Below are 13,190 nucleotides of genomic sequence, written 5' to 3'. Positions count from 1 at the left end.
ACAAAGATGATATGACTTACCAAATGAAAGTGCTGGCAGGTCGACAGACACACAATCAAACACAAACATACACACAAAATTCAAGCTTTCACAACAAACTGTTGCCTCATCAGGAAAGAGGGAAGGAGAGGGAAAGCCAAAAGGGTGTGGGTTTAGGGGAGAGGGTAAGGAGTCATTCCAATCGCGGAAGCGGAAAGACTTACCTTAGGGGGAAAAAAGGACGGGTATACACTCGCACACACACACATATCCATCCACACATATACAGACACAAGCAGACATATTTAAAGGCAAAGAGTTTGGGCAGAGATGTCAGTCGAGGCAGAAGTGCAGAGGCAAAGATGTTGTTGAATGACAGGTGAGGTATGAGTGGCGGCAACTTGAAATTAGCGGAGATTGAGGCCTGGTGGATAACGGGAAGAGAGGATATATTGAAGAGCAAGTTTCCATCTCTGGAGTTCGGATAGGTTGGTGTTAGTGGGAAGTATCCAGATAACCCGGACGGTGTAACACTGTGCCAAGATGTGCTGGCCGTACACCAAGGCATGTTTAGCCACAGGGTGATCCTCACTACCAAAAAAACACTGTCTGCCTGTGTCCTTTAATGTGAATGGACAGTTTGTTGCTGGTCATTCCCACATAGATTGCGTCACAGTGTAGGCAGGTCAGTTGGTAGATCACGTGTGTGCTTTCACATGTGGCTCTGCCTTTGATCGTTAACACCTTCCGGGTTACAGGACTGGGGTAGGTGGTGGTGGGAGGGTGCATGGGACAGGTTTTACACCGGGTGCGGTTACAAGCGTAGGAGCGAGAGGGTAGGGAAGGTGGTTTGGGGATTTCATAGGGATGAACTAAGAGGTTACGAAGGTTAGGTGGATGGCGGAAAGACACTCTTGGTGGAGTGGGGAGGATTTCATGAAGGATGGATCTCATTTCAGGGCAGGATTTGAGGTAGTGGTATCCCTGCTGGAGAGCCACATTCAGAATCTGATCCAGTCCCGGAAAGTATCCTATCACAAGTGGGGCACTTTTGTGGTTCTTCTGTGGGGAGTTCTGGTTTGAGAGGATGAGGAAGTGGCTCTGGTTATTTGCTTCTGTACCAGATCGGGAGGGTAGTTGCGGGATGCGAAAGCTGTTGTCAGGTTATTGGTGTAATGCTTCAGGGATTCCGGACTGGAGCAGATTCATTTGCCACGAAGACCTAGGCTGTAGGGAAGGGACCGTTTGATGTGGAACGGGTGGCATCTGTCGTAATGGAGGTACTGTTGCTTGTTGGTGGGTTTGAGGTGGACAGACGTGTGAAGCTAGCCATTGGACAGGTGAAAGTTAACATCAAGGAAAGAGGCATGGGATTTGGAGTAGGACCAGGTGAATCTGATGGAACCAAAGGAGTTGAGGTTGGAGAGGAAATTCTGGAGTTCTTCTTCACTGTGAGTCCAGATCATGAAGATGTCATCAATAAATCTGTACCAAATTTTGGGTTGGCAGGCCTGGGTAACTAAGAAGGCTTCCTCTAAGCGACCCATGAATAGGTTGTCATACAAAGGGGCCATCCTGGTACCCATGGCTGTTCCCTTTAATTGTTGGTATGTCTGGCCTTCAAAAGTGAAGAAGTTGTGGGTCAGGATGAAGCTGGCTAAGGTAATGAGGAAAGAGGTTTTAGGAAGGGTGGCAGGGGATCGGCGTGAAATGAAGTACTCCATCGCAGCGAGGCCCTAGAAGTGCGGGATATTTGTGTATAAGGAAGTGGCATCAATGGTTACAAGGATGGTTTCTGGGGGTAACGGATTGGGTAAAGATTCCAGGCGTTCGAGAAAGTGGTTGGTGTCTTTGATGAAGAATGGGAGACTGCACGTAATGGGTTGAAGGTGTTGATCTACGTAGGCAGTGATACGTTCTGTGGGGGCTTGGTAACCAGCTACAATGGGCTGGCCGGGATGATTGGGTTTGTGAATTTTAGGAAGAAGGTAGAAGGTACGGGTGCGGGGTGTCGGTGTGGTCAGGAGGTTGATGGAGTCAGGTGAAAGGTTTTGTAGGGGGCCTAATTTTCTGAGGATTCCTTGAAGCTCCGCCTGGACATCAGGAATGGGATTACCTTAGCAAACTTTGTACGTGGTGTTGTCTGAAAGCTGACGCAGTCCCTCAGCCACATACTCCCGACAATCAAGTACCACGGTCGTGGAACCCTTGTCCACCGGAAGAATGACGATGGACTGGTCAGCCTTCAGATTACGGATAGCCTGAGCTTCAGCAGTGGTGATGTTGGGAGTAGGATTAAGGTTTTTTAAGAAGGATTGAGAGGCAAGGCTGGAAGTCAGAAATTCCTGGAAGGTTTGGAGAGGGTGATTTTGAGGAAGAGGAGGTGGTCCCGCTGTGACAGAGGACGGAACTGTTCCAGGCAGGGTTCAATTGGGATAGTGTCTTGGGGAGTTGGATCATTAGGGGTAGGATTAGGATCATTTTTCTTCATGGCAAAGTGATACTTCCAGCAGAAAGTACGAATGTAGGACAGTAAATCTTTGACGAGGGCTGTTTGGTTGAATCTGGGAGTGGGGCTGAAGATGAGGCATTTGGTTAGGACAGGGGTTTCGGATTGTGAGAGAGGTTTGGAGGAAAGGTTAACTACTGAATTAGGGTGTTGTGGTGCCAGATTGTGTTGATTGGAATTTTGAGGTTTTGGAGGGAGTGGAGCTGGAAGTGGGAGACTGAGCAGATGGGAGAGACTGGGTTTGTGTGCAATGAGAGGTGGTTGAGGTTTGCTGGAAAGGTTGTGAAGGGTGAGTGAGTTGCCTTTCTAGAGGTGGGAAACCAGGAGATTGGATAGTTTTTTGAAGTGAAGGGTGGCATGCTGTTCTAATTTGCGGTTGGCCTGTAGGAGGATGCTCTGAATAGCCGGTGTGGATGTGGGAGAGGAAAGATTGAGGACTTTTATTAAGGATAGGAGTTGACGGGTGTGTTCATTGGCTGAGTTGATGTGTAGGTGAAGGATTAGGTTGGTGAGGGCAATGGATTGTTCAGTTTGGAACTGGCATAGGGACTGATGGAAAGAAGGGTTGCAGCCAGAGATGGGAACTTTAAGTGTGAGGCCTTTGGGGGTTACGCCAAATGTCAGACAAGCCTGAGAAAATAAAATATGCGAGCGAAATCTGGCTAGGGTGAAGGCATGTTTGTGGAGGGAATGTAAATAAAATTTAATGGGGTCGTTGTGAGGGTGACATGGTATTAGAAGGTGGAAAGTGTAACATGAGATTGAAATGAAAATGAAAGATAAAAATATATGGGGAGAGATAAGGGTGAACTAGAAGGTAACTGGAGGTCTGGTATGAAAAAAGGCAAAAAAGTGTTGGTTAAGTAGATCCTGTGGTGTACTTGGGTTGGTAGACAGCGATGTGCATGAAGGTTAGGTGGTTGTGTTGCTGCTAAAACACGTTAAAGGACGGAGAAATTCGGGAAAATTTCGAAAAAACGTGTAAATGTATTAAAAGGAGTGGTGTTGTGGTGAAAGATTACGAAAATGGGGCTAACAATTGTCTGACGAAGAAATAATGACGTTAAAACCTGTGGGGAGCGGCTAGAAATGATCAGTGATGTGCGAAAAAAGGAAGTGGAAATAAAGTAAAAGTTATTACAACTAGCCGAAATGGTTGTTTAATACGTGAAAGCAGCTGTTATTGAACTAGAAACGGTGGATTTTATAGCAGCGGTAGTGTTGAAAGCGGAACATAAATATTTTTTTGGTTATGGTTTGGAAGTGGGTTACGTATTATTGAGTATATATAGGCGGGATAAAATTGTATTATGGTAAAAAGGGGAAGGTGAATACAAAGTGAGACAACTGGTAAAAACAGAAAGAGAAAATAAAGAGAAAATAAGACGACAGGAAAGATTTCGAAATGCAACAGCGACAATAACAAACGCAGTTGTTGGGTTCAAATTAATGATATGGTTATAATAGAGGGTAACATTCTACGTCGGAAAAATAAATCCAAAAACAAAGATGATGTGACTTACCAAATGAAAGTGTTGGCAGGTCGACAGACACACAAACAAACACAAACATACACACAAAATTCAAGCTTTCACAACAAACTGTTGCCTCATCAGGAAAGAGGGAAGGAGAGGGAAAGCTGAAAGGATGTGGGTTTTAAGGGAGAGGGTAAGGAGTCATTCCAATCCCGGGAGCGGAAAGACTTATCTTAGGGGGAAAAAAGGACGGGTATACACTCGCACACACACACACATATCCATCCACACATATACAGACACAAGCAGACATATTTAAAGACAAAGAGTCTGAGCAGAGATGTCAGTCGAGGCAGAAGTGCAGAGGCAAAGATGTTGTTGAATGACGGGTGAGGTATCAGTGGTGGCAACTTGAAATTAGCGGAGATTGAGGCCTGGTGGATAACGGGAAGAGAAAATACATTGAAGAGCAAGTTCCCGTCTCTGGAGTTCGGATAGGTTGGTGTTAGTGGGAAGTATCCAGATAACACGGACGGTGTAACACTGTGCCAAGATGTGCTGGCCGTGCACCAAGGCATGTTTAGCCACAGGGTGATTCTCATTACCAACAAACACTGTCTGCCTGTGTCCTTTAATGTGAATGGACAGTTTGTTGCTGGTCATTCCCACATAGAATGCGTCACAGTGTAGGCAGGTCAGTTGGTAGATCATGTGGGTGCTTTCACATGTGGCTCTGCCTTTGATCGTGTACACCTTCCGGGTTACAGGACTGGGGTAGGTGGTGGTGGGAGGGTCCATGGGACAGGTTTTACACCAGGGGCAGTTACAAGGGTAGGAGCGAGATGGTAGGGAAGGTGGTTTGGGGATTTCATAGGGATGAACTAAGAGGTTATGAAGGTTAGGTGGATGGCGGAAAGACACTCTTGGTGGAGTGGGGAGGATTTCATGAAGGATGGATCTCATTTCAGGGCAGGATTTGAGGAAATCGTACGTCCAGGGCCTCGCTGTCATGGAGCACTTCCTTTCACGCCGATCACCTGCCACCCTACCTAAAACCTCTTTCCTCATTACCAAGCCAGCTTCATCCTGACCCACAACTTCTTCACTTTTGAAGGCCAGACATACCAACAGCTAAAGGGAACAGCCATGGGTACCAGGATGGCCCCCTCGTACGCCAACCTATTTATGGGTCGCTTAGAGGAAGCCTTCTTGTTTACCCAAGCCTGCCAACCCAAAGTTGGTACAGATTTATTGATGACATCTTCATGATCTGGACATACAGTGAAGAAGAACTCCAGAATTTCCTCTCCAACCTCAACTCCTTTGGTTCCATCAGATTCACCTGGTCCTATTCCAAATCCCATGCCACTTTCCTTGACGTTGACCTCCACCTGTCCAATGGCCAGCTTCACACGTCCGTCCACATCTAACCCACCAACAAACAACAGTACCTCCATTATGACAGCTGCCACCCAATTCCACATCAAATGGTCCCTTCCCTACAGCCTAGGTCTTCTTGGCAAACGAATCTGCTCCAGTCCAGAAGCCCTGAACCATTACACCAACAACCTGAAAACAGCTTTTGTATGCCCCTCCCGACCTGGTACTGAAGCAAATAACCAGAGCCACTTCCTCATCCCCTCAAACCCAGAGTCTCACACAGAAGAACCCCAAAAGTTTCTCACTTGTGACAGGATACTTTTCGGGACTGGATCAGACTCTGAGTGTGGCTCTCCTGCAGGGATATGACTTCCTCAAATCCTGCCCTGAAATGAGATCCATCCTTCATTAAATCCTCCCCACTCCACCAAGAGTGTCTTTCCGCTGTCCACCTAACCTTCGTAACCTCTTAGTTCATCCCTATGAAATCCCCTGGCTCCTACCCTTGTAACCGCCCCCAGTGTAAAACCTGTCCCATGCACCCTCCCACCACCACCTACTCCAGCCCTGTAACCCGGAAGTTGTACACGATCTAAGGCAGAGCCACATGTGAAAGCACCCACATGGTTTACCAACTGACCTGCCTACACTGTGACGCAATCTATGTGGGAATAACCAGCAACAAATTGTCCATTCGCATGAAAGGACACAGGCAGACAGTGTTTTTTTGGTAGTGAGGATCACCCTGTGGCTAAACATGCCTTGGTGCAGGGCCAGCACATCTTGGCACAGTGTTACACCGTCCGGGTTATCTGGATACTTCCCACTAACACCAACCTGTCAGAACTCCGGAGATGGGAACTTGCCCTTCAGTATATCCTCTCTTCTCGTTACCTGCCAGGCCTCAACCTCCGCTAATTTCAAGTTGCCGCCGCTCATACCTCACCTGTCATTCAACAACATCTTTGTCTATGTATTTCCGCCTCGACTGACATCTCTGCCCAAACTCTTTGCCTTTACAAATGTCTGCTTTTGTTTGTGTATGTGCGGATGGATATGTGTGTGTATGCCAGGTGAAATTAGAAATTGTTCGCATATGAATCATTAATGAACAGAGATAAATTCAGTAAAGAAAATTGATTAATAAGGTATTACACACATATATGCTCAGATACTATTCCTAATTTTTGCAGTACAAATTATGAACATTGTCCTATTTCAAAATTGCAAATGGATCTACTCATATAGTCCCATGACATATATGTATCAAATTCTAAAACACAAATCTATTGCAGAACATATTTATATAGTGTATTATAGATTTTGACTCAGTAAATAGATAAGACACAACTTAGAAATCACATAATCTTACACACTAAATTCCATACAACCAAAACATAATTATATAATTTTATGAATCTACAAGTGGACTTAAACTCAGTCAATGGATAAGATAGAACTCTAGAAATCACATCATTTTACATACTAAATTCATAATAATGGAAAAAATAGATACTTTTGGATCATGTCTGTAAGCTTTCAATTCAGTGATATTGCATAATCCAAACAACTTCTTATATTTTAGATACACAAGTCTGTATGCATTAAGAAGTAGATTGTCAAGAATTTTGAATGATGCAATATAAATATCGAAAAAACTCTTTATCACAGATGTCAACACTTTAGATTTCTCTGTAGCTGTTGCCAGCTCAAGATCTCCTAAATCAAACTTATAAAATCTACCTTTACCATCATGTCTCTGCTTTCTCCTAGCAACTTGTTTTCCATCATCTCCCTAAAACACTCCTCCCTCTCTTGTGGTGACTAAATTTTACTTGGTGGAAAGTCAACATTTTCAGAAATAAGGTTAGCTGGTCTGTGATTAAATATGATTTCAAATGTTGGAAAACATGTTCAAGAATGTTGTAAGCTGTTCATAACATCCTCAAAATCACTCACATAATCCATCTAACTGATATGATTCTTACTGCAATATGTTCTAAACAGTCTTCCAGTCTTATACATCTTTCTGCAGGGTTACTTGAAGGATGGCACACCGGGTTTAGAATATGCCTTTTGGGGTCGATAGGTCACATAGATGACATAAAGCATGGTCTCTGAACTCTAACTGCTCTGACAAGCCATCATGTTAATGTTCCAGTCAGCCTTTGTACCTTGTACAGTGTACACGTGTATCTTTCTTTGTGCTGAAATATATGTATGTATAGTCAATTATGGGAACAGTTTGTTGCTTATACAGTTATCCATATTCCCATTTCCCATATTGGTGACCCCGAAGTTTCTACGTCTTCCACAGCTTCCGCACCGGCTGTGTGGAATCAACAGGTTTTATGTTTGACGCCATGGCTGTCTCACCCAACATTTTATACGAGGATTTGGAGGCTCAGGTACTACTACCAGGCCACTCCAATCTCCTGCCAATGGTTATTTCACTGCTAACGGACAGTGATTCATGATCTCCAACAAAGCTATCCTCAAAATTTGCAGCTCTACAATGGCCGACTGTTACACCATTACCTCAAATAATGGACTCAGGTTTTGTGTTGATGGACTGTGCATGCCAACATATGAGAGGTGAAGTGGACGATTTCCAGAATTGTGTAAAGATTGACCACTCATGTAGTGTTCAAAGGGACCCAAATTCACACACGTGCTTTGATCCTCTATGCATTGCAACATCGGTTACAGTAGTGCCATGTGCAACACCGCAATTCCTGCAAAACGCACATGTGGTCAACTGCTATCAAGCTATTTCAGATTTACCTTCCTCACAATTTAAAAATGGACATTTTTATACATAAAGTTCCCCAGGCTCAACCACTGGATCTGTTGCCCAGTTTCTCGATCCCTTGGGTTCAAGCATATCCAACAGTGCTTTGCCATTCAGGAACATTGTACCATGACAATCTGACCACCAGCAGGTTTCACCAGTGATTTATGGTCCTACCACGTGGGGTACATTTCCGATGTGCACAGAAAACTCTTACTGTTCCCACACCAAGTACCACATCAACACTCCCCCCCACCCTCCCCACCCCCACCCCAACCCCCCACTCAAATGGGGCCCCGATACTGACCATACAGCCGCTCACTCCTTCTTGACCATACAGCCGCTCACTCCTTCTGCAGTAGTGTCTGCACCTGGTGCACTGGCCTTCTGCATTTTTTCGAAGGTGGACAATTTAAGTACTGTGCCTTTAACCTTCAGTCCAGTTTATGGGCCTACCTCATGCAGTGCTCATCTATTCATTCCCATGGTACCAACCATGCCTGCCGCATTGTGCTTCCATGACTCATCATGGACATTGCAACCGACCGTTGTTTGGGTCGTGGCTCCTACCTCGCTGCTGCAACTGCAGTCCACAGTTCCTTCAGCTGATCAACCTTCATCAGGAGACACCAGCACGGACACTCATCAGGTTAGTTCAAAAACATTCATTGTGTGTGACAGTTCATGTTCAGTGATTTCTGCACCCACCACACGCCCGCTACGTTCAGAGCCATGTGTTTCAAACAGTGCTTGTAACAACAGTCGCGCACGTGATTGCGGCCATGCTCACAGTGCACTCAGCCACACCTTGTGTTGGTAAACATTCCCCCTCTCTTGCACACCAACCATGGGATTCGGCAGCCATTGCCATTCCCTGCATGATGCCAACACCTCTCTCACCTGCACTGATTACTCAAGGCAAAGCTAACAATAGACAGTTGATGCATTCCCCGATCCACTTCATGATACACATGCAGCCAACCTCTCCATACAAGTGCACGCCATGCTCACGTGACAGGCATGTGACTTTCGTGCTGCCTTTTGGCACATTCACTAATGACTATGCCTCATCATGCCCCACTTGTCCCAAAACTTCACGTCAGGACGTTACTCAGCCTCATGTGCATTTGTCAGTCTCTTCTGTCACTGACAGAATGACACACAAGATAATTACCACTGCCAGCCCTCCTATTAGGCACAAGGTTAGATGCCCAACCCCATGAAGTTGCATGTGGCCTGGCAGCAAATTAACGAAATTCTGGAGGCAGGCATTCTACGGGCATTGGACAGCAATTGGTCTTCACCGATTCACCTCGTCACCAAACACGACTTTTCTTTTTGAAAGTGTGGTGTTTGCAGACACTTAAATGCTTGTACCATCATGGACAATTACCCAGTGCTGAACATAAACGATCTACCTTCTGCCACCACCATGCAGGCCTCTCTGATGCACTCGCTGTCTGGAAAACAGACTGCAGGCATTAAGCCAGTCTGTTGGACTGAACCTATGCTAGAGACTTTCAGGGCTCTAAAGACAGTGCTAGCTCATGCCATTGTACTCACACACCCTGATCTGTCTGCCGAGTTGTTCATCACTACGGATGAGAGCGACATCACGGTTGGGGCAGTATTCCAGCAATGCAAAGGCAACAGCAACATGGTTTCACCCCTTCATTTCTTCTCTATAAAACTGTCTACAGCACAGAAGAAATATTCTGCTTTTGATAGAGAACTTCTGGTGGTCTATAAAGCCAACAAACACTTTCGCCCTGACACCGAGGGCCATTCTTTCTTCATCCTTACTGACCACAAACCACTGGTGGACGCCTTCTGCAACCCTCCCAAGGACCCACGCCCTTGACATTTCTGCCATTTGACCTGGTCTCTCAATTTACTATGGACGTATTGTACATCAAAGGCACGGAAAACATCTCTGCTGATTTCTTTTCACGGATCAATACTGTCTCACGCATTGTCGATCTATTCTACCTCGCTGCTCTCCAGGCCTCTGACGAGGAATCTCAAGCTCTCCTCACGGATCCATGTTCCCTTGCATTTCGGATGAAGTGTGGTGTGACTCTTTTACCTGAACTCTGCAGCTGTTGCTCCCTCCCACGTTGCGCCAACAAGCCTTTGATGCCTTGCATAACCTCACCCATCCTGGCGTACACACCACCACACACCTCGTCACTGAGCGTTTTGTTTGGAAAAATGTTAAGCACGACTGTGAAACCTGGACACACAGCTGCATTTCCTGCCAATGCAACAAAATCAGATGCTACGCCTCTCCCCCATTGGCATGTTTGACATTCCACAAGGACATTTTCGTCATGTACATATCGACCTTATTGGCCCTCTGCCACCATCAGAGGGCCACAGTCATATCCTCTCCACTATCAACTGCATGTCTCATTGGGTAGAACCTGTTTCTTTACCCAACATCACAGCAGAAACCATGGCCAAGGGATTCGTCTCATCATGGATTGCTAGGTTCAGTTGCCCATCCACCATCACTACTGACCAGGGTCGACAATTTGAATCTGCACTTTTCACGATTCTATGTAAACTTTGCGGTATTAAAAAAATTCATACAACAGTCTACCACCCGCAAAGCATTGGTTTAGTAGAATGATGGCACTGCACCCTTAAAACAGCATTCAGGTGCCATGACTGCCTATGGTCTGAGGCGCTTCCTTGGGTGTTACTCAGTCTCTGTTTGACCTTTAAACCTCACTAACAGGGAACCATCTACAAATTCATTTTAGGCGAGAACCTGGTTGTACTTGTGGAACTTATCCTGCCTCAAGCTCCTGAGGATTTCACCATCTCCTCAGACTTCATTAATAGAATGTGCACCCACTTTAGACATGCTCGGCTACACCCGCCTGTCAGTCATTCCCCACCGGACACTTACGTGCCACCCAAACTCAACACATGCTTCCACGCTATGCTCAGGGATTATACCATTAGACAACCCCTGCAACCTCCATACCTGAGCCCCTTTGAAGTACTTAGGAGGGACAAAATGATGTTCGACATTATGGTTAAAGGTCGTCCACAGACCATTTCGCTACACAGGCTCAAGCCTGCTTTTGTGGACTCTGAAGCCCCTCTGCCATCCCAGGTGGAGCATCCAGATATATTTTCCACTGGCGAGCCTGATAATGAGTTAGCTCATCCCATGGTAGGATCTTCTCCTTCTGATTATTCATTGCCGCAGTTCGCGGGTTTCCCAAGCATGTCATCATCAACCCCTTGTGCAGATTTTGATGATGTTTCATTTACTGGAGAGATTTGCTCCCCGACTTTCAAATTGCACTGCGAAGTACCACCTAACTGCGTTGACGACATGTCAATTGTGGCTTTCGACAACTGTGTGTTCATGCTCCTTACAGACACTGCAGACTCGACACTCAATGAGGAACTAGATTTTGAGATAGTGCATAGCCTGTCCCTGCCTCGAGAGTGCGATCCATCAAGAGTTGATGCGTTCATCTCCTCGGATGTCTCAATCTGTATTAGGGGCAGGCATGCTCACATGCCTCACCTGACAAGCCACCATATTAATGTTCCAGTCAGCCTTTGTACCTTGTACAGTGTGCACGTGTATCTTTCTTTGTGCTGAAATAAATGTATGTATAGTCAATATGGGAACTGTTTGTTGCATATACAGTTATCCATATTCCCATTTCCCATAGCCTTATTTTTGTGTGGTCAACAAAATCTTTCCAAGCTTTTGATATAAACTGGGAACCATTATCAGATAAAATTGTTTTAGTAATACCCATCTGATGAAAATATGTGTTTACAAACTTAGAGATGATTTGCTTACTGGTAGCTTTCTTAAGAGGAAACAGCTCTATCAACTTGGAAAATACATCAACTACCACTAAAACATAATCAAATCCATTCTTAAACTTAGGTAAAGGTCCATAAACTTCCACAGACACGAGATCATGGTTACTATTAGGCAGCATGTTTTGCATTTGGCCTCTACTTGTTTGGATACTTACCTTCACTCTTTGACACATGTCACAGCTGACATTGTTCTTCTTGACTCTGATTTCTATGTTATAAGGATAGCTTTTTTCCCTGAATCTTTTGTGTTCATTTGGTTGATCGACAACGACCAAAACTCTCATGTGTATAAGTAATTAAAGTATCAATACACTGCTCCGGCCAACATAGTTTCCAATCTTCTGAGTCATTCTATACCCTTGTGTACCTTATAATACTGTTCTCTCTTTGATCCTCCTTTCTTACTCAACATGCTCTTAACCAGTTTCCAATTTTGATCATGGTTTTGATACCGAAGGATGTCTTTGCAAAATTTCAAGATCTCTTTTTTCTCTTTAACATCTTTGTAGTACATTATTTTAAACTGTTTTTCTCCTTCTCCAAAGTTGTTGGATAATTCACTTCCTAAAGGAAGCAACTACATTGTCTGTGCCCTTAATGTATCTGGTTTCATAATTGAACTGTTGTAAAATCAAGGCCCATAGAGTAATTCTGTTATGGTACAGCTTACACACCTGAAGCTAACATAATGCTTGTGATCAGTACAGATAATAACTTTGTGATCTAATAAATAATTTTTAAATTTGTGTAATGCTCAAAGTATAGCCAAAAGTTCTTTCTCATTTACAGTTTATGTCTTTTCATGTTTCTGCAATACTCTACAAGCAAATGCAAGTGATTTATGTTCAATAACATCATCAACTTCAACCTCTTGAAATAAATGAGCACCCAATCCAACATAACTACTGTCTGTCACAATACAAAAAGGAAGAGACAAATCTGGTCTGAACAATATCTGACTTTGACACAAATGTCCTTTGATCTCATTGAAAGCATCCTGACATTCTTGATTCCAATCCCAAATGGAACTCTCCTTCAAAAGTTCACACTAGTGTGGAGCATTCAAAGCTTGGCTGTCACAAATTTTTCTATTAAATCGAGTTAAAAAAAAAAAAAAAAAAAAAAAAAAAAAAAAAAAAAAAAAAAAAAAAAAAAATGATTTAATGATTTAAGCTGTTTTTTGGAGCGAGTAGGAGGA

Source organism: Schistocerca americana, chromosome 3, assembly GCF_021461395.2.
Source record: "Schistocerca americana isolate TAMUIC-IGC-003095 chromosome 3, iqSchAmer2.1, whole genome shotgun sequence".
Taxonomy (NCBI): Eukaryota; Metazoa; Arthropoda; class Insecta; order Orthoptera; family Acrididae; genus Schistocerca; species Schistocerca americana.
This window is presented reverse-complemented; position numbering follows the sequence as displayed.